General features: G+C 52.0%; 1 pseudogene; it reads left to right on the top strand.

Moving 5' to 3' along the window:
* The first annotated feature begins 1,270 nt into the window (after nucleotides 1-1,270).
* LOC141955289 (E3 ubiquitin-protein ligase RBBP6-like) overlaps nucleotides 1,271-17,628 on the top strand; it is a 43,591-nt pseudogene continuing 27,233 nt past the window's right edge.

Genomic DNA, 17,628 nt, shown 5'->3' with positions numbered 1-17,628 from the left:
ATAGGAGCCTTTTATTGGGGAGCGGGGGTGTCTGGACCCCCTCAATTCTTCCTGGGCCTGGAGACCTGAGCCAACACCCACAGAGAGTAGCAGGTGCCTGCTGGGATAGGGGGGCTCAGGGACACCCTGCCCCCTGGGACCCCTCCTTGCCCCCCACCCCAAGGGACGCAGGTGTCCAGGAGGGACCCAGGCATCCGGGGGGTGTGATGGCGGTGGGTGCAGCCCGGCTGGTGGTGGGGAGGGGACGTGAGAGTTTGCGGAGCCTCATGGAGGATCTTGCGGTTGGAGGACACATAAAGGGGGGGGGGGGGGGCAGATACAGATATTTGGGGAGCAGAAGGGGGCTTTCAGGTCCCCTTGGTCACCCCAGGGGGGTGACAGCGGGGAGGGGATGGGGACAGGGCGGTGGGAGCGGTGGCCGAGGAGCCTGAGACCTGGCGCTCTCGTTTCCCAGATGAGCGGCAGGGGCGGGGACAGGGTTGGGGACAGGGACACTTGCTGCTGGACATGAGGAAGACACTGCTGGGGCTGATGGCCAGGCGGCAGGGGACGGCGCCCCAGCGGGCACCATGGAGTGTGTGACTTGACCTGCTGGTGGGAAATGGGGGTGGCAGCGGTGACAGGGATGTCCCCAAGGCCCTCCCCCAGCCTCGTTAGGGCTAACGGAGCGCCCCACAACCTGTCTGGTTGTCACCTGTTCCCCTGTGGTCCCCAGTGTCCTCTTGGGTCACCCCAGGTTTCCCCACTGTGGGAATTAAGAACTAGTGGTTACCAAAAGGTGAACTGACCTTGAGGCTAGAAGAATAATTTTGGGAAACTGCGGCAGTGTTGTGTAACACCGTGTTTTGTGAAAAACAGCAGCAAAAAACACCCCCTGCAGAGTCTGGTGAGCGTGTGAGCAATAAACAGGCACAGCCTGGAGGTCAGTGGGATGCAAAAGTGAAACGGAACCGATGTAAACAGGGGCAATGAACGGAGCTGGCGCACAGGGCGGCGGCGTTTGCTCTTCCCCCTTCAGCAAAGCGGTGTGAGTCAGTCATCAGCTGCTGACAATGTCCTGCAGCCCGTCATGGACCTCCTGGACAGCAAGAGAGTGTGGGGGCAACGGGGACACACCCTCCCCTCCCCAATGCCCCGGGCCCCCCCCAGGAGTCTGGGGGACCTCCAGGGTCAGGGTGACCGCTCAAGGGGTGGCAGCAGGGTGCTGTGCCGGGACTTTCAGCTCCATCCCCTCGCTGCAGCCTGACGCTCCGCCAAGATCTGCGAGCAGATGGTGCTGAAGTGGGTGCTGAAGGGGCTCTGGAAGCTGGTGATGAACACGACGGAGAAGACAATTGTCCTGCTGACTGGCTGGATGGTGAATGATGGGGAGGGGGACCAGCGACAGGGACCCTGGAGCTGAGAGGTGGCTGGTCGGGGCCAGTGTGGGACATTGCTGGCCAGGTGCCCTCGCTGGCTGCTCGGGGGGGGGGGAACTTCGGTGACGTCCCCAAACCTGCCCCCAGCTCATGGCCAGGGAAGGGATAGAAAGGTCATGCTTGACCCAGGTGCCCAGCACAGCCCAGCACCCTCTTGGCTGGCTTTGCCAAAGGATCTTCCTGTCACTCCATGTGGCACCAAGAGAGGACACCGCTGGTCCCTTCCTCTCGATCCTTGCCCCTGAGCGGGGGCAGCAGCCCATGCTGTGCTCATCAGCGCTCCTGTCCAAGCTTGCCCACCCTTGGCCAGAGATGGCCAAATCCAGCAGGAACACTGGTGCCGCTGGCCCCGGTTGCCATCCCAGCCCCTCTGTCTGTCCCTTCACGCCGTGCGTGGCTATGCCGTGTTCTGGAGGCCGTGAGCCCGGTGCCGGGGGCAGAGGTGACACGGCCGTGTGGATCTGCGGGGCGGTTTTCCTGGGGGGAGGCAGCCCTTGGAGGGGCCGTGCTGCGGCCAGTCCCTACGGCAGGGGACAGCCTGCCCAGGGTGGCTGGTGGGTTGGTGGCCTGGGGCTACGTGTCAGAGCCAGGTGTCAAGTGGGGTCCACCAGCTCCCTGGAGCCGAGTCCCCACGGGGCAGAGCCCCCCGCCACGGTGAGGAAGGGCTGGGCGGCTGGGATGGGGCCACTTGGGGGCTGTGGGGACCTGCGGTGCCGGTGGCAGGGCATCGATGCCAACTGCTGTGACACGTCAGGTGGGGACACCCCTGGCTCTGCTGTCCCTCCTGGCTGGGGGGGCGGGGGGGAGCCGCGGGGCAGCTGGGGCTGGGGAGGATGGAGGCGGGGGCCGACACTCATGTCACGGCTGTTCTCTCCAGTCGCTCTGTACGGCAGCTCCCTGTCCGTCTGTCTGTCTGTGTGCTGTGTGTCGGTCCTGGCCTCGCTGGTTTTTCTCTCGTGTGGCTGCCCGGGTCCTGCCCACGCCCTCCTCTGGCTCCCGACTTGGCCCACCTCTGTGGCCCCCACCCTCGTGCTGCCCGCTTGGCACTTGCTCCTGGCGGGCACTTGCCCGCGGCCCCAGCTGGGTTCAGGGGCTGGAAAGGTCCCGGACAGATTCGCGGTGCCTGGGTGTGGGGAGGGGCAAGTGTTGGGGATGGAGCGGGAGGGGACGCGCTGGGGCAGCGCCATGTAACCAGGGACAGCCAAAGCCCGGCTGGTCCCATCGTCCTTCTCTGGCTGAGGGATGAGAGAGGCGGCAGGAGGCAGGAGCAGGGGCAGCGGTGCGTGCCCGGCACTCAGGGCTGCTCTTCCCTGGGCCCTTGTGCCTCAGTTTCCCCTGGAGGCCCTGGCTGGGGTGCAGCTGTGGTGGGGGCTGAGGGCAGAGACTTTCTCTGCCTGTGGAGAGCAGCATCTCGCTGGGGCATGACAGTCCCTGGCCCGGCTGCTCAGCGGTGGGGCAGGTTGCCGGTACGAGTTGTGAGACTTTTTCCCTGGTGGGGGTACAGCCCTCGGAGCCCGAGCTCCTGGGTCCCATCTCGGCAGTGCTGCTGGGGCCCTGCCTGGCTTTGGCGGAGCAGTCACCGCCTGTCCTCTTCTGCTCAGTCGGTGGCCATGGGCTTCTGCCCCACGGGGCCAGGGAAGGGCCACAGCCACCCCCAGCCCTCCCCTCCCCCTGCTTTGACCGCAGGCACCTTCACGAGGAGGAGCAGTGGTGCGGGTGTCGGTGGCGGGGTGCTGGCTGCCAGTCCCTGTGGGGACAAACGCCCGTCTCATGTCCCCCAAAACCTTTTGTTTCCAACAGCAGCATCTGAGAGGCCCTGGGGGCAGCCTGGGGCTGAGCCTCCCTCAGACCTCACGGGGACCCCGAGTCCCAGCCTTGCTGAGGCTGCTGGGGGGCCGAGGTGGTGTCAGCTCTATGGGGTTCCTGTCAATATCAACAGTGGTTTTGTCTCTTTCAGGGGGAGAAAGTGCAGTTTAAACTCCTGAAACAATGGAGAACAGAAATTTCAATTAAAGTTTTCCTTGTACACATGCATGGATAACCCTCCCTTTAGCAAAGAGAAGCCCTTTTTAAAATTAAAGTTATCATGCTGAAATTGTTAACATAACTCCTGGGAAAAATGCATAATCTTGGCATATCAAATGCCAAAATGACGTGAACTATGTTTAATAAATATTATGCTTCCCTTTGAGTTCATAGACTCAGTTCATCATAGCTGAAAAATTTAAATATTAATATTTAATATTTGTATCTTGAATACGAACATCCCAAAATACGCCATACCATTTAGAAACAGACCACTGATTTTTCTTCTACAGGCTGAAATAGAGGCACTAGGGGACTCACTGGCTTCCCAAAGGTCACAGACCCCAACATCTATAGAGTCCCAAATATTTTTCACGCATATATTAGTAGGTAAACACCACTTCCAGACCTCTCGTACTGAAGATGTATACCGCTTACCTGAAAGCACCTACAGTGCTTCGGAAGAGTTTCTGAAGAATGGTCTTGGACAACTTTAGGCGCAGCCCCAGTGCCAGTTCATCCCCAGCCCAGCCCCTCACACGCTGCGTTTGAGCATTCTGGATGGACCGAGTCTACGACGAACTATGGGAAAAGAAGGACCAAAGATGGGATGAAGAAATAGAAAAGCCCCAGCGTTTTGCCAGAGCGACAGAAACATTTGTCGGTTGTAGAAAATACCACCTACGTAAAGAAGGCTTCCCCGAAGTATAAGGTGTGGAAGCAAAACACAGGTGTAACAGCAACACAGAAGCTGGCCCTGCTCTGTCTTCTAAGGTTAATTAAAACCCTCGGAGAAACAGATCCCTGGTGTGATTCTAACACAGTGGTCTGAGGATCTGGGCACGACTCGAGCCTGACAGAAGTGATCTTGGCTCTCTGACATTGCATTTCACAATTACCATTTTCCTTCCTAACCGGAAGAGTCCATGACAGTATTTCCCATTTTATATACCGTATTACCTCAAATGAAAGGTATCAATTAGTAGAATAATGTAATTTGCATTTAAACCGCAGGCAGCAAATCTACAGCAATTTCTGAAATTTAAAAAAAAAAAGAAAAAAGAAGTGTATATATTATAAAGAATCCCTTCAGCCCTCTCCAAGGGAGCTAAGCTGTCACAGAGCGATGTAAGACTGAAAGGGATGCAGTTCTGCTCTTCCCCAGCAGCCCCAAAAGCCTTATTCTTGTACCATCTTGTTTAGCACAGACAGGGGTGCTGGACTCTTGTCTCCAGGAGAGCTCAGCAATCAGCTGTATCAGCAGCTCCAAGGAGGATGATGTTTTTAAAAGCAGGTTAGGACAGACTTTCTCTCACCGTAATGAACCTGCTGAGGATCAAGCACATTGCAATGATTTTCTGGATGAAATTGTGCAGCCAGCCACAAGGCCAAGCAGTTTCACAGAGCCACTCTGCCCCAGCAGACCCACGGCCCCAGAATCACCATTAACCCCAGCAAGCGCCTGTCGCAGCAACGTGAACCCTGCGGGTGCAATAAGCCTTCCACGCAGACTCCCTCCCGTGCCAGGCGACTCTCTGGACACCAAACCGGAGCGTGTGGATACCGCGTTTCAAACTGCCCGATGAATGCAAACGTCCCTTCTGGTGATGCTGAAACTCAAGGCTGCAGGAGTTGTCTGCTATGAAAAGGCGCAACCCTCAGTGTGGTTGAAAAACAAAGACGCACAAAAGCAGAGGGCAGAATCCCACTGCCTTTCTTCTTCTGTAAATTTTACAGATCAGTATTCAATACCTGAAGATCATTGTGCTCTACAGCTCAGTGATAAAGGATTCACCCTCGCAGAAATACTGCCAAGCATATTTCACTTGCGACTCCAGAAGTGAATTTTATGGAACGATGTATGGCATTTGCAACCACACCCAGTAGGCAAAGCTTCAAAACGCCAGTAGGGGTCTACTGCTTCTTCTCAGACAAAAAATAGGAAATGAATTCGCTGAAACATACATGATAGCGATGCAGCGCCGCAAGGAGTCTCTGCGTTGGTCCTTCCGAGCCAAAAGCCTGTCCACTGAAGTACAGCTCAAGCAGGCGTCCTGAAAGATCCCCGACAGGTCAATCCATCCCTGCACACAGGCCATGAGAAGTCAGAGGGAGTGCCGAGTCCTCGGAGTGGCTCCATTCGGAAGTCTCCTGAAGAGGTCCTGCAGGGAAGTTGGTCAGACCGGACTAGAGAGTAGCACAGCACACTGGGGGGACTGGCCCTGTCCCCTCGGGTCAGTGACACCCCCGGAGGGATGTGAAAGGAGCAAGATCGGGCAGTTTGAAAACACAGAAACGCCGATGGCGCCTTCCCTCACGCAGGGAACCGCACGCCTCGGGCAGGAAAACGAACTCGCGTTCCCTCGGGCCGGCCGGAGTATTTCGGGGACAGCCCCGCCGAGCCTCCCCCGCCTCCCATCCGAGCATCGCGGGACGCGCACACGCCCGGCCGCCCCCCCGCCCCGGCCCGGCCCCCCCCTTCCCCAGCTCCCGCGGGCGGGCGGGCGGGGGGTGCGCGGGGGCCGCCGTCGGGCGCCGCCCGGGAGGGGACGAGGAGGACGGGCCGGGCGGCTCGTCCCCGCCGCAGCTCCCCGGGACGCGGCGCTCGGGGCGGCGCGGCCCGCGGCCGGAGCCGGCGACGCTCTCCCGGCAGCGGCGGCGGAAGGGGCGCGGGCGCGGCAGCGGCTCGGCTGCGGCGTGCGGCCACGCCCGGCACACGGAGCCTCCGGCCCCGGCCCCGGCGGCTCGTCCCGCTCCGCCGGCTCCCGCTCCGCCCGCCCCGCCCCGCCCCTGCCAGCCGGTTCCGCCCGAGGCCGCAGGGTCCGGCTGGGGCGGGCGCTGCCAGCCTGCCCGAGCTCAGCCCGCGCTGCTTGCCCCCGGCCCCGGGCGGGCCCTTCCCGGTGCTGTCACGGGCCCTCACCTGGCACGGGCGCTACGCCGCCACCTGCCCCGGTAGGCGCCGCCCCAGAGCGGCCGTCGCCCGCCTCCGCCACGCCGCGTGTGCATCCCAGGTTCTCCTCCGGGGTGAGCTCCGGCAGGGTCACCTTCCGCGGCCGCTGCATCTCCCTGGGCGCCCGCGAGCGCCTGATCGTGGCCCGTGAGAAGCCGAAGGCGGCCGGCTGCGGCCTGCGGATCTTCAGCTCCCGGACCGACGAAGGCGCGTGGGGGCGGCGGGCGCGGGGCCTCGGGCTCTGCCCGGCGGCGGCGGCCGTGTCGTGCCGCAGCCGCACGCTGCTCCCCGGGGCTCGTCCCCACCTGGCGTGAGTCAGCCCGGGGCCCGGCCCGGCGGCGTGCGGGCAGCCGGGAGGGCGAGCGGCACCGGCGGATCAGTGCGGGGAGAAGTGACCGTGCGGTTCGGCCCCGAGCAGTAGCTGTGGCTTGTGCTGGGCCACCACAGAGCTGTTCTTCTCTAGCTGCTGTCCTGGCAGCTGCCTGCCCATCTGCTGTCCGCCATGGAGCCGGGCCTGGAAGAGGCACGTTGTGTGACATACAGCGCTCACAAGAGCTTCCGTTGCCTGGAACTTTCGAGGTAAAATGATGATGGGGAAATGTGGGGGGATATCTTCTAGTAAAAAACTGGCCAGATTTCTTTGAAATCTGGTGGAGAAAGCAGAAAGTGATGGGAATGGGACAGATGGCTACTTTGAAGAAAAAAAGTGTAAAGTAGAGCCTTAAAACCCGAATGTTGGATGGTACTAACCTGCGATGGAGCCTGATTAGCATCACCAGGAGAAAACACGTTTTGAAACGGGTCGAGCGCGTGGATTGTGTTATGGTAGGTGAGGAACAGAAAGCAAAGTTTTAGAAGAAAAATGTATGCTCATAAATGTCTTGCCCCATCAAGTGTGACTCTAATTGACATCATACCAGTTTTACAACGTGCGTAGCTTTGTTTTCACACGCACTCGGAATCCAGTGAGGAAAAAGCACCTGCTTCACTAGGGTCTGCTAGATGTGGTGTTGCCCAAAGGTGAAGTGAAAGAAGGGATATCCTTCATACTTTAAAGAGCTTGTTTAACAGTGACAAGTCCTCCCTAGGTGGGTTGTGTTGCACTTTGACTTTTGTAAAATAAGCCTAAAATTTTAAACTTGGTATATTAGTGTCACAGATGCTTATTGAAGCTTTCAAAAGGCTGTTTTCCATGTGAAAATGCAAGAATTCTTCAGTGGTTTTCAGAGAAAAGCTAGAGAATATGTTTTGATGTAATACACGTGCATGTCAAATTTTTGGTTTGTAGGCATAACGATGAATTTCGGTTTTTATTTTTCAGATGTGCATGCTTAAACTCCCCTTCAGAAAGTAAAGGATAAAAGTAGACCAGGATATTCTGCCTAAATGGGATGTCTGGAATTCTTACATGCGGACATACGGTATTGGTTTTTTATAACTTTGTGCAGTAGCCCTGGCTAAATGTTGCGATGATCTTGGAAAGCACAAAATGAAGGTGGCCTGGTTGTTCAGATTTGTCCAAGTACTCTAACTTTTTACAGCTCCGTAACTGATACTTTTCAGAATGGAAATCTAACAATAGAAGCAATGCTAATAGAAGCTAAAAGTAAACGGGATTTTAAGTATCAGTAGAAAAAAAAAATGATAGGATGGACTCTTTTTAAGGTGCTGAGAAGGCAAAATGGCTGGTTGGGACCTATTTTAAAGAGGGAGAGGGGATGTGTGCGTGTCCTCTTTGGTGCTTAAGATCAAGGCGTGTCCTCCAGAGACGGAATTCCTTTCAAAAAACCTGTACCCGAGAATGATGCATTTAAAGTTGCCTCCTTTTAATTTGATCTGAACTTCCTGACCTGTCTCTTATAACAGATGTTCTCACAATACTGTAGGAGAACTGCAAACTCCAAAACTCTGCTTTCTTGAGGGCTCGTTCCTGTCCTGTAACATCCTGACTCAAAACACTTGGAGAATGTGCGATCCTGCTTATCAGGCTAAATACAGAAAAACCTAAAGCCAAAAGTGGGACTCTGAGCTGGTCTTAGATGAACAGTTTTAAGGAAGTGCTTTGCTTCTTGAACTCAGAACTTGCCCGAGTTCAGTGCTGCAGCGTGCACTTGGCAGTTTTAGTAATGCCACGGTGTGATGTCCTCAAAACAGACTCATGCTAACTCTGGCTGACATCATTTGGCCTCACAGCTGATGTCTGTCTGTCTACAACACTCTGCAAACGTAGCCTTTTAGAGAAAGCATTTAAGCAACTTTTAATCCTTGCCCTTGCCTTGCCGTTCTGTGTTGCAGCGCTGGTGTGGGGGAGTTACTCTGGTTACACCTCGGAGTGCAATGAATTCTTGGGCTGCCGTGCAGCGTTACGGCATGGAGCCTTCGGAGGGGGGGTGGAGTTCCCTGTCTCCCTGGCTGAGTTCACAAAACGGGATTGTTACGGTGGAGCTCGTGCCCTACCTGTCTGCGAGTCGGCTGCTTTGACTCTGTCACCAGGGGTTGGGACCTCTCCGGGCTGTGCTGTCAGCTCGGGTCGGTCCCCTGGCCCGGTGCTCAGGCCAGGCTCAGTTCGGTTCATCACCACGTGGTCTCCAGCATTGCTTTTGCTTTCGCAGTCACACGCTGGAGGGGCAAGCAGGGCCAATAAGACATTCAGGCGTCGGGCGGTCTGTATAATCAGGTGAATGATTGGAAGTTTGTTAGATTTCATCGACTGATTCTGTCAGAGCCATAGAGGTGCTCGTTCGGAGCACAGCACTGTATGATAATAACGCAAATGAACGGTTCAGCCTAGGGAACTCGCTGATTCGAGAAATGATGATATGCTAGTTGGAGATGAGATCATTGATCATCCTAGTGGAAGCTGAAAATCCAGAAATAATAGGCGTCTGTTAACCAGGATGTTTCGGGGCGGCGCTTTCAGTGCCAGCTCCATAGATGATTTATTTGTTGCAAGTGGTGTCGATTAGAACATTAGAGTTCAAAAGTGACATCATGAGAAAGCACATTTTTAAGTGCTAGGGAGAAATGTGTTCTTGGGAATTCCCCTGTTTTCGGGTAGAGGCAATCTGGCACATCAGTAGCCATTTTCATCTCTTACTCTGCAAACCCTTCCACCAGTAGTGTAACAGCTGGTTAGCCTAATAAAGGCTTTTCATTGTTGTTTCACATGAAGGCTTGCCTTCTGATGACTTCTGCTCGGATGAACTCCTGTACTTTATCTGGGTGAAAGTACTTCTACAGGTAGTGCTCAGAGAGATGCGTTTGTCATGTTGTCAGACTCAAAACAGTGGATTAAAGCCGACCATAAAATAAAGTAGGAACGTCTTCCTCTATCTTTTTTATAGTGTACATATGTCACAAATTATTAAATTTTCAGAATTATAGATGATAATATATAGATATAGATTTTCAGAGTTATAGATGAACTTATAATTGGGGTTTTTAAACTGTTCATTAGTAGTGAAGCAGTACAAACTTCAGAGCATAACCCGAACTGTCTGTACTTTTTGGCAGAATAATGTTGTGGACACTAATGCAATTGTTAAGATTTCTAAGTCAGTCCGAGGCAGCAGTCAGAGTATCCATTGTTTGAGTTGTCTGTCTCCACTCGTTCCTTGAAATACTTCTTTGCCCTGGCTCTTTCAAGCATGCTGCTGTCATGTAGAATAGATAGCAAGCTTTAGACTGTTCTCTCTCTTCTGCTCTCGACTTTATTATACCATCCAAATATTCCTTTGCTTTTGCATATTTTTTGAGTTAACCGAATCCTTATTTTTAATCACAGATCGACGGATTGTCAGATTGACAAAAGCCCAGTAGCCACTTCCTGGCCATCACTGGCAGCGAAACAAGTTTTGTGCTATAAGGGCATAAGAATCAGCAATGTTGTTGTCTCCATCTTTGTTGGACATTTCTGTTGGAGCTCTGCTTGGACAGCTGTGAAAAGTAGGCTTGTTGAGCGTCATGTCACTGCTCACTTTGCAGATGTGGAGTCATGGTGAGGCAGAGTGACACTGCTTCGCAGGTCCTGGTGGTTCCCAAGTCTGGGGAACAGGCTCCTGCTGGGAGATTCCAGTTTAGACTGAGAGCTGTTAGACTAAGCTGGCATCTGTTAAATTCAAATCGAGCAAACAAAAATTTCTGGGGACTTCAGGAATAAGGCTTCAGCTTTAGTCCTTTCCCATTTAAAACAAAAAAGTTAACTTTTTAGTCTACATTGTTTGACTTCCCCTTTAATAAAATTTAATAACCAAAACGAATTCAATTAATTGAGGTGAAGGAAAAATAGTACTGAAGCCAACTGCTATGAGGTCCCTTCACGGAACTCAATACAGCAATGTACTCTGCTGTACGTAAACACTCCTCCACAAATTCTCTGACTTGGTGACCAAGCTAGTGGGATACTTCAAGTACCAAATACAGGTGTGTGCAGTGATGTGTCCTATACAAATAAAGCCTTTACTTCACCAAGCTATTGTCACTCTTCAGTTCACCCATTTAGAAGTATACTGACTGACTTTTAAGGTGAATTAATTTTTCTAACAGTCTGTTATTAAATGGCTGGAGCTCTCTTCACTGTGTGCTTAACAAGCAGGTTGAAAACAAGGCTATCTCTCTCTCTCTTTCTCTCTCCATGCAAGGACAGTCTATTCAGAAGGCAGATGTCCATGTTTCCCTTCTAATGGTCAATGAATTGTCAGGAAATGCTAGAAGAGGACTTATTCCTCTTTTTGCGTTGTACACCTGTTGTGCATGTTCCAACTGACCTCTGCAGGCTGGAGGTCAGTTGGTCAATTTGTGAATAAAGCCCTGGTTGCTGTCTGCATACATACAGTGTCTTTCTAGGAGAGGTGCTGCCAGTTGTAATCTTCTGTGCAACTGCCACAACCCTCAGCTGGGCACAGGCGTAGAAAACTCCTGTCTCTTGTGGAGCCACTGTTGCTTATCCTGTACGTCTGAACTCTCAGTCCAGTGGTTTGTGATATGGACCAGAAAGAACACTCTGTATGACCCTGTTCAGCAGGTAGAAACAGCTGCTTTGGGCTGCCAGAGCTGCAGCTGGCATCATCTCCCAGTTTTTTGTCTGGGCGTCACTTCTACTTGAGCTCTTGTGCCATCAGAAAGCCCCAGTGCGGACCTCTCCTGATGGGTGGCCGTATAAGGGTTAGATTTTCCTACACAGCACCCACAGCTGGATCCTGGGTGCTGGCTGCCTCTCATGCCTCAGGTATGGTTGCACACACCTTGCCGGTAATCCCCAGGGACTGTGACCTGTGCAGACACCGGCATCACCTCTTCCCCAGGGTATTAAAGGAACTGGTCCTTCCCAGTTACCCCTTTCTAGGTTTTTTGTTAACACTTGAGCTTTGCTCTGGACTTCTTGTTGATCTGGTATCTGTGATGAGAAGTGACACAATATTGGTGGCACCTGTGAGACAGGGGAGTGTAAAAGTTCATGACATACAATGCCTTATTTAGCCTTTTGTGAGGTGTGGATTGATACCGTGCATCTCCCGTTTTTTGTTGCTGTAACAGACGCTTTAGCTTGCCAGGCGTGCGCTCCACAGTGGCCTGTCCAGTCAGCGAGTGGGGAATGCCAGTCGGATCCCTGCATGGCAGGATGCAAACAGTGCTCCAGAAAAGCTGTTAACAGACACATGTACATCTTTAACATTGGAAATGCAGCTAAGTGAGTGACAACAGATTGCTGTCATTAGAGGAGGTGAGTCCCCAAGGGTCGACACCACTTCCCTGTTGAAGAGATGGAGTCTGTCTGGTATTCAGGGCAAGATGATAAAGAAAACTGGTTTTGTATTGCCCTGGCATTCTGGTGGAAAAAATGCATGTGAAAGCTGTTCTTGCTTGAAGACACTTGTATTAGCCGCTGTAACATGTGCATAGTAACCATAACTATGACACACACGGGTTCCTGACCAGCAGGTCAGCTGCTGACCTTTCATGATCAGTTTGGCAAACATTTCTGGACAAGTGGTGATTTTCTTGCGCAGTTGGCGTGACAAAAAAGGTCCATTCAATAATAACAAGAGGTTCGCTAAGTGTTTCATCCCACTGAAACAGCAGAGCGTATGGCTGCCCTGGAGCCAAGATCTCTCCTATTTTTTGTTTTTTGCCAAAGCGCTTTCAAGGTTTGGTGTGCTCTTTCTATGATGGCTTGTCCCGTGGGGGAATGCAGTGTACCTGTGATGCTGGTCTGTTTGAGATGGCGTTAGCTGTGCGGTGGAGATCTTCTTTCACTCTCTCTCTAAGTACTCTGGGTGATGTCCGTGAAGGATCTCTTCAGAAAATATCAAACAAGCTATGCAGATCATCATTAGTTAGGCCCACAACGGCTGTATCCAATTTATGGTTCCTAACAGTTTCTGTAAATCTTTTAAAGTCTTAACATCAGTTTTGAGTTCAACCTGTTGCCGGACAATGGTCTGTTCACAAATTCTCCAGCCCAGGTACTGCCTGGGGATGATCTCTGTACCTTTTCAGGTGCTGTTTGCCACCCCATTGGAGACAGTGAGCCTTTGGTTAAAGCGAGAGTCTCTTCCATGACCTCCTGTGTTTCTGGGCCATAAGGATGTCAGCCATACAATGATACAGAGCAGCCTGGGGGACCTGGTGGGACTTTTTATGTCTTATGGTAAAACAGCCCACTGGTACCATTTTGCAGATTCACTAACATTAATAATGAGAATAGAAAAGGCAAATTGAGGTGCATCATCTGGATGCAGGGGAATGGTAAAAAAAAGCAATCCTTTAGATCAGTTATTACAAGGTGCCAGTTTCAGGTCATCATTGTTGGGGAGGGCATTCATGGTGGTAAAGTACCCTTATCCTCCATGGCATCATTAATGTGTCAGAGATCATGTAAAAGTCACTATTTACCACTTTTCTTTAAAGTAACAACTTAATTGTCTCTGAATTAAATCATTCAGGTGGCACAACTTTTCCCTTGGCAGGGGCCACTGACCCACCCGCAGAGGTGATTCTGTTTCCCAGGTGAGTTTCAGGGGGGGTTGTGCTGCCGTGGTGATTAAGACAAATTTGATCCAGTCTGAGTTCCCCATTGAGCCACACAGTCACGAACCTAAAATGTAATAGGGTTTTCCACTATAAATGGATGAATATTTGCTCCCCGGTTTTCTGGGCCCCTTAACATGAACGAGATCCTTGCTGTGAATTGCTACAGCATGACACCAACCCCTGAGAAAGTGCTTGAGCTACCCGAGCTAACAGCCAATCTGCTCGCGGATATTACGGTCACATCCGCACCAGTATCTAAAATGCCTGTCAGCTCAACAGATTCTTTAGCTTTAGCGAGAGCACATTTTAGCAGAAGTCAACCTTGTGTCACTGTCTGAGCCCAAAATATTTAAGGGGTGCCTGCTGATCCAAATCCTGAGTCATCGTGGCTTCTCGGCATACTATTAGGGGGAGCCGCAGTAAAGTAAGCAAGCTGAGCAATTTTTTAACCTTTTGTTGCTGAACTTGGGGGTACAAGGGTCCAGGGCATAATTCTGATTTCCCCTTCAGAATCAACATCTGTGACCCCTGGTAAAACAAACGACCCCTGTCAGGTTGTAGATGATCTTTTGACAATATTTCCGTCAGGCAGATGGTACAGAGGGGCCCTCTCCCCGCAGAGCATGCGCCTAAATGCAAGACAACAATGACCACAGAATTGCTGCCTCCCGCTGGAGGAGGTATTTCACACGTAACAGTTAACACCCTGAGCCCAGACAGGCAGCAGCGCTGACGACCCAGCGGGCGGGCACTGGGACCCTCCGCACCAAGGAATCTCAGCTGCAGTTTCGTTCCTCCCCGGGCGCTTCCCCGCGGGTCAGAGAACTCCGCACTGCTCAGTTCAAAAACTAGTATCTCTCAGCACTTTCAACAAGGACTGATAGCCGTGCGAAGCCAGTAGATGAATTTCTGCTTTGTTATTTTAGAGAATCCCTTCTTATCTGTTTCTTCCCTAACAAGCACACATTTTTGCTTTTAGCCGTCGTTAATATAGATGCCGTTAGTCTTCTAACAGAAGTGTGTCATTAATTTAGACATCGTTAATCTTCTAACCCAAATGCTGATGACGCTTTTACATTGTCAGCGACGCAGAAGGTTCGCGACCCGGCATACGCACCCACACGGTTGCCAGTTCTGTTAAGAGAAAATGCTAACAGTAATTGCAACTCCTTAATGAAATATATAGGCTTACTAGCCAAGAGTGAAAGATGTAGCTTACACAGAAGGTAGTTATTAATGAGGATGAAATACTGTAAGAATCTGTGTATTCAACTCCCTCTGTTTAGCAATATTAAGAATTAAGAGCTCAAGTGTTTAACCTCATTAAAAACTCCCTTGGTTTTCCCCCTGGAGTGCTGGCCAGGCTCTGGGTGGAACCCAACAGGAGGATGAAATCAGATGTTCCCGCTCAAAGAAAAGTGCCAGTTATTTTGGCCCGTTGATTCAGAGGCCGGACCTGCTTGCAGCGACGTTGGATGCCTCACCTACGGATGGACGCATCGCGTAGGATCTCCTGTTTGTGAGGAAGGGCACTCTGAATCCTCGCTGCACCCAGGGTTCCCCAATAACTGCAGATCTGAATGTTAGTACCCCATTAAGTAAGTGTGCTAGTCCGTGTTTTCCTTACTGTTTATTTTTGCAGTATTTAGTCATATCCCTTAATTATGGGTAGTGAAATTAGCCTACTCTTTTTAAGTAGTAATTGTAACCGCTGTATTGTTTTTAGCCTCCTGTGAACCATTCTAAGCATGCAGTGTTTTTGAAGTTTGTCTAACCCTTAATGGATGCAGCTCTCAAACAAGTCTTGCAGGTGCCGCAGCAAAACAAAGAAAGGGGAGGGCTGGAAGGCATCGGCCTCACACAGCCTCTGACAAACAGCTAAGCTTTGCTGAAGAACAGGCCTCGTAAGATAGATAAGAAACTGCTGAGCTGTGCCAAGGTGGCAGGGAAAGATCAATCAGGACAGCAGGCATTTTGCCTGGGCTTAGCAACTGCTGCCGACCCATCCCAGACCTGTTTGATTGGAGTTAGAGCCGAGAGCTCTCTTCCCCCAGCAGCTGGGAATAGCATGCAAGATCAGCGCTGGGGATGGACACAGTTTGGTGGACGAAAAGCCGATCTGACTGGCCATCATGGTTGGTGTAATCAGACAGTCTGGCTGGAATGGCAAAACGTGACCCCTTCAGCAGTCCCGGTAAATGACAGTTGGTTTTGTAGTGACGCTTATACGATGGGTTTACTTCTTGAAGAAGGAAGAATATGTAATAATGATTAGGCTAAAAGCTTACCAATTACTGGATGTTTAAAAGATTTGTTTTTACATGGAATAACAGTTTAAATCGTCATTATACTCCTTTTAGTGACGTTAAACTGTGTGGGGAAGTGTTTTATGAGAACGATGGACCGAGCAATAAAAGGGGTCTGGATTGCTCAAAAACAAAAAGGGGATTTATGGAACGGCTGGAAAACAACGGGCACATTATGAGCGATCCAGACCGAGTGGCCTCGCTGTAACAACAGGCTGTGGCTGTAGTGAAGAACGCCTGCAAGGCAAGGGGCTGAGAAGCTGCGTGCGTAGCAAAGAAATAAGGAAGCTGGACTGTGGGAAACAAGGTGTTTGCCTGGCAGGAGAGCGGCGCGTGGACACTACACCGGGACCAATGATAGAGGGCAAAGGGGCACGTGGACAAGTAGCTGTAGCCTATGAGCAATCAAGTAGCTGCGTGTGTACTGTATGGTGGTCTATAAATTGCTGTGTATCCTTTAATCAAGGGGCATTGCTCGATCACATTGGCCGTATGCGTGCTCATCTCTCCCGCAGAGGCCTGCGTGAGGCCAAATGCACCGTGTCCCCTCCACCGTGTCCCCAAAATCTGAGGGGGTCCCCAACCCCGTTTTTGGGACATCCCGGTGTCCCCAACTCAATGTTGACCTCTTGGGCTGGTGGCCACCCACGCTCCTCCCACCTTCAATATTGTATTTATGGGTCCCTGTTGCCCCCCCAGTGGCACTTGTTTTAAAATAAAAACAGGGGCGGCGTGAATTGCTGTGTGCCACTCTACGGTGAATCATCTCCTCCTGCATGGAGTGAATGGCTTTATAATTAAAAATCTCCATCCAATGTTACAGAAAGGGGTTCCCTTAAAGATCCAAGTGCTTGCTGATGGATTCCTGGCTGACAAAATCCCCTCCCCACCCTCCTTCGAGTGCCATTCTTGTTATCTAGTGTGATTTCTTCCAGTTAATCATAGTTGTCTAAAGTGAGTATTGTTCTTAAAGCCTAGGGTCGGAAGTTCATAGAAGCACTTTCTGTGTCTGGTTTAAATGAGTTAAAGCTGCTGTTGTGTCAGGTGGAGGCTTTCTAATGCCGTGTTTTCCTCTTTGTTGAGGTTTGAACTCAGCCAGCAGCCAGACACCACCTGGTAGCCGTGAGGCCAAAAGAAACAGGTAAAATGCAGCAGTGTCTTACGGAGCGCAGCGACCGCCTCTTCCCCAGCAGCACCCGACCGCACCCAAACCCGAAACCTGCGGCTGCAGAGAGATCCCGGCCAGCTGTGCCCCCTGGGCACGGCATCGCTGGTGGGAAATACTCCAGTGAAGGTTAACTCCATCCCGGTCGAAACCAGGACAAAGGGCAAAACTCACAGGTGCTGCACGCCCATCCCTGAAGCCTGAGGAAGAAGTTGTGGGGGCTGACACGGTTGCCTTCAAGGAGCACCCTGATACAGTGGGCATCTCCGAGAGCTGGGATAGGGAGGGTCGATGGGATTCAATGGGAGCTGTCTGCTAGGCTCGTAGCAATGATGCGATAAGGTGTTCAGCGGGCAGAAGGGCACGCTGCGTGAAAGACTCTGAAAGCAGCAAGAGCATCCAAGCACTAGGAGAAGACAAGCATCGGAGGACCTGCAGGTGGAAATCCCGGGCCGACAAGAACCAAGGGTTTGTCAGGTTGCACGGCTGACCTCCTTGGTCAGGAAGGAGAGAGAGTGGTCAAGAACTGGGAAGTAGGAGTGGCCAAGCTGCAAAGTGTGGACAGGTAGTAATGGGGGGATTCCTACCACTGGGTCAAGGACTTCTGAAGAGTGAAGTGCAGAGAGAACATCTCTGGGCGCAGCAAATGATGGCCGCCTAAGGCAACTGGTCCGAGAGCCCCCAGGAGAAGAGGCCGCACAGGATTTGGTCTGGAGTGGGGCATTACTTGCA

The sequence above is a fragment of the Athene noctua genome, unplaced genomic scaffold (genome assembly GCF_965140245.1).
Source record: "Athene noctua unplaced genomic scaffold, bAthNoc1.hap1.1 HAP1_HAP1_scaffold_153, whole genome shotgun sequence".
Taxonomy (NCBI): domain Eukaryota; kingdom Metazoa; phylum Chordata; class Aves; order Strigiformes; family Strigidae; genus Athene; species Athene noctua.
The sequence above is the reverse complement of the archived record's forward strand: the minus strand, read 5'-3'. Positions and strand labels throughout refer to the sequence as shown.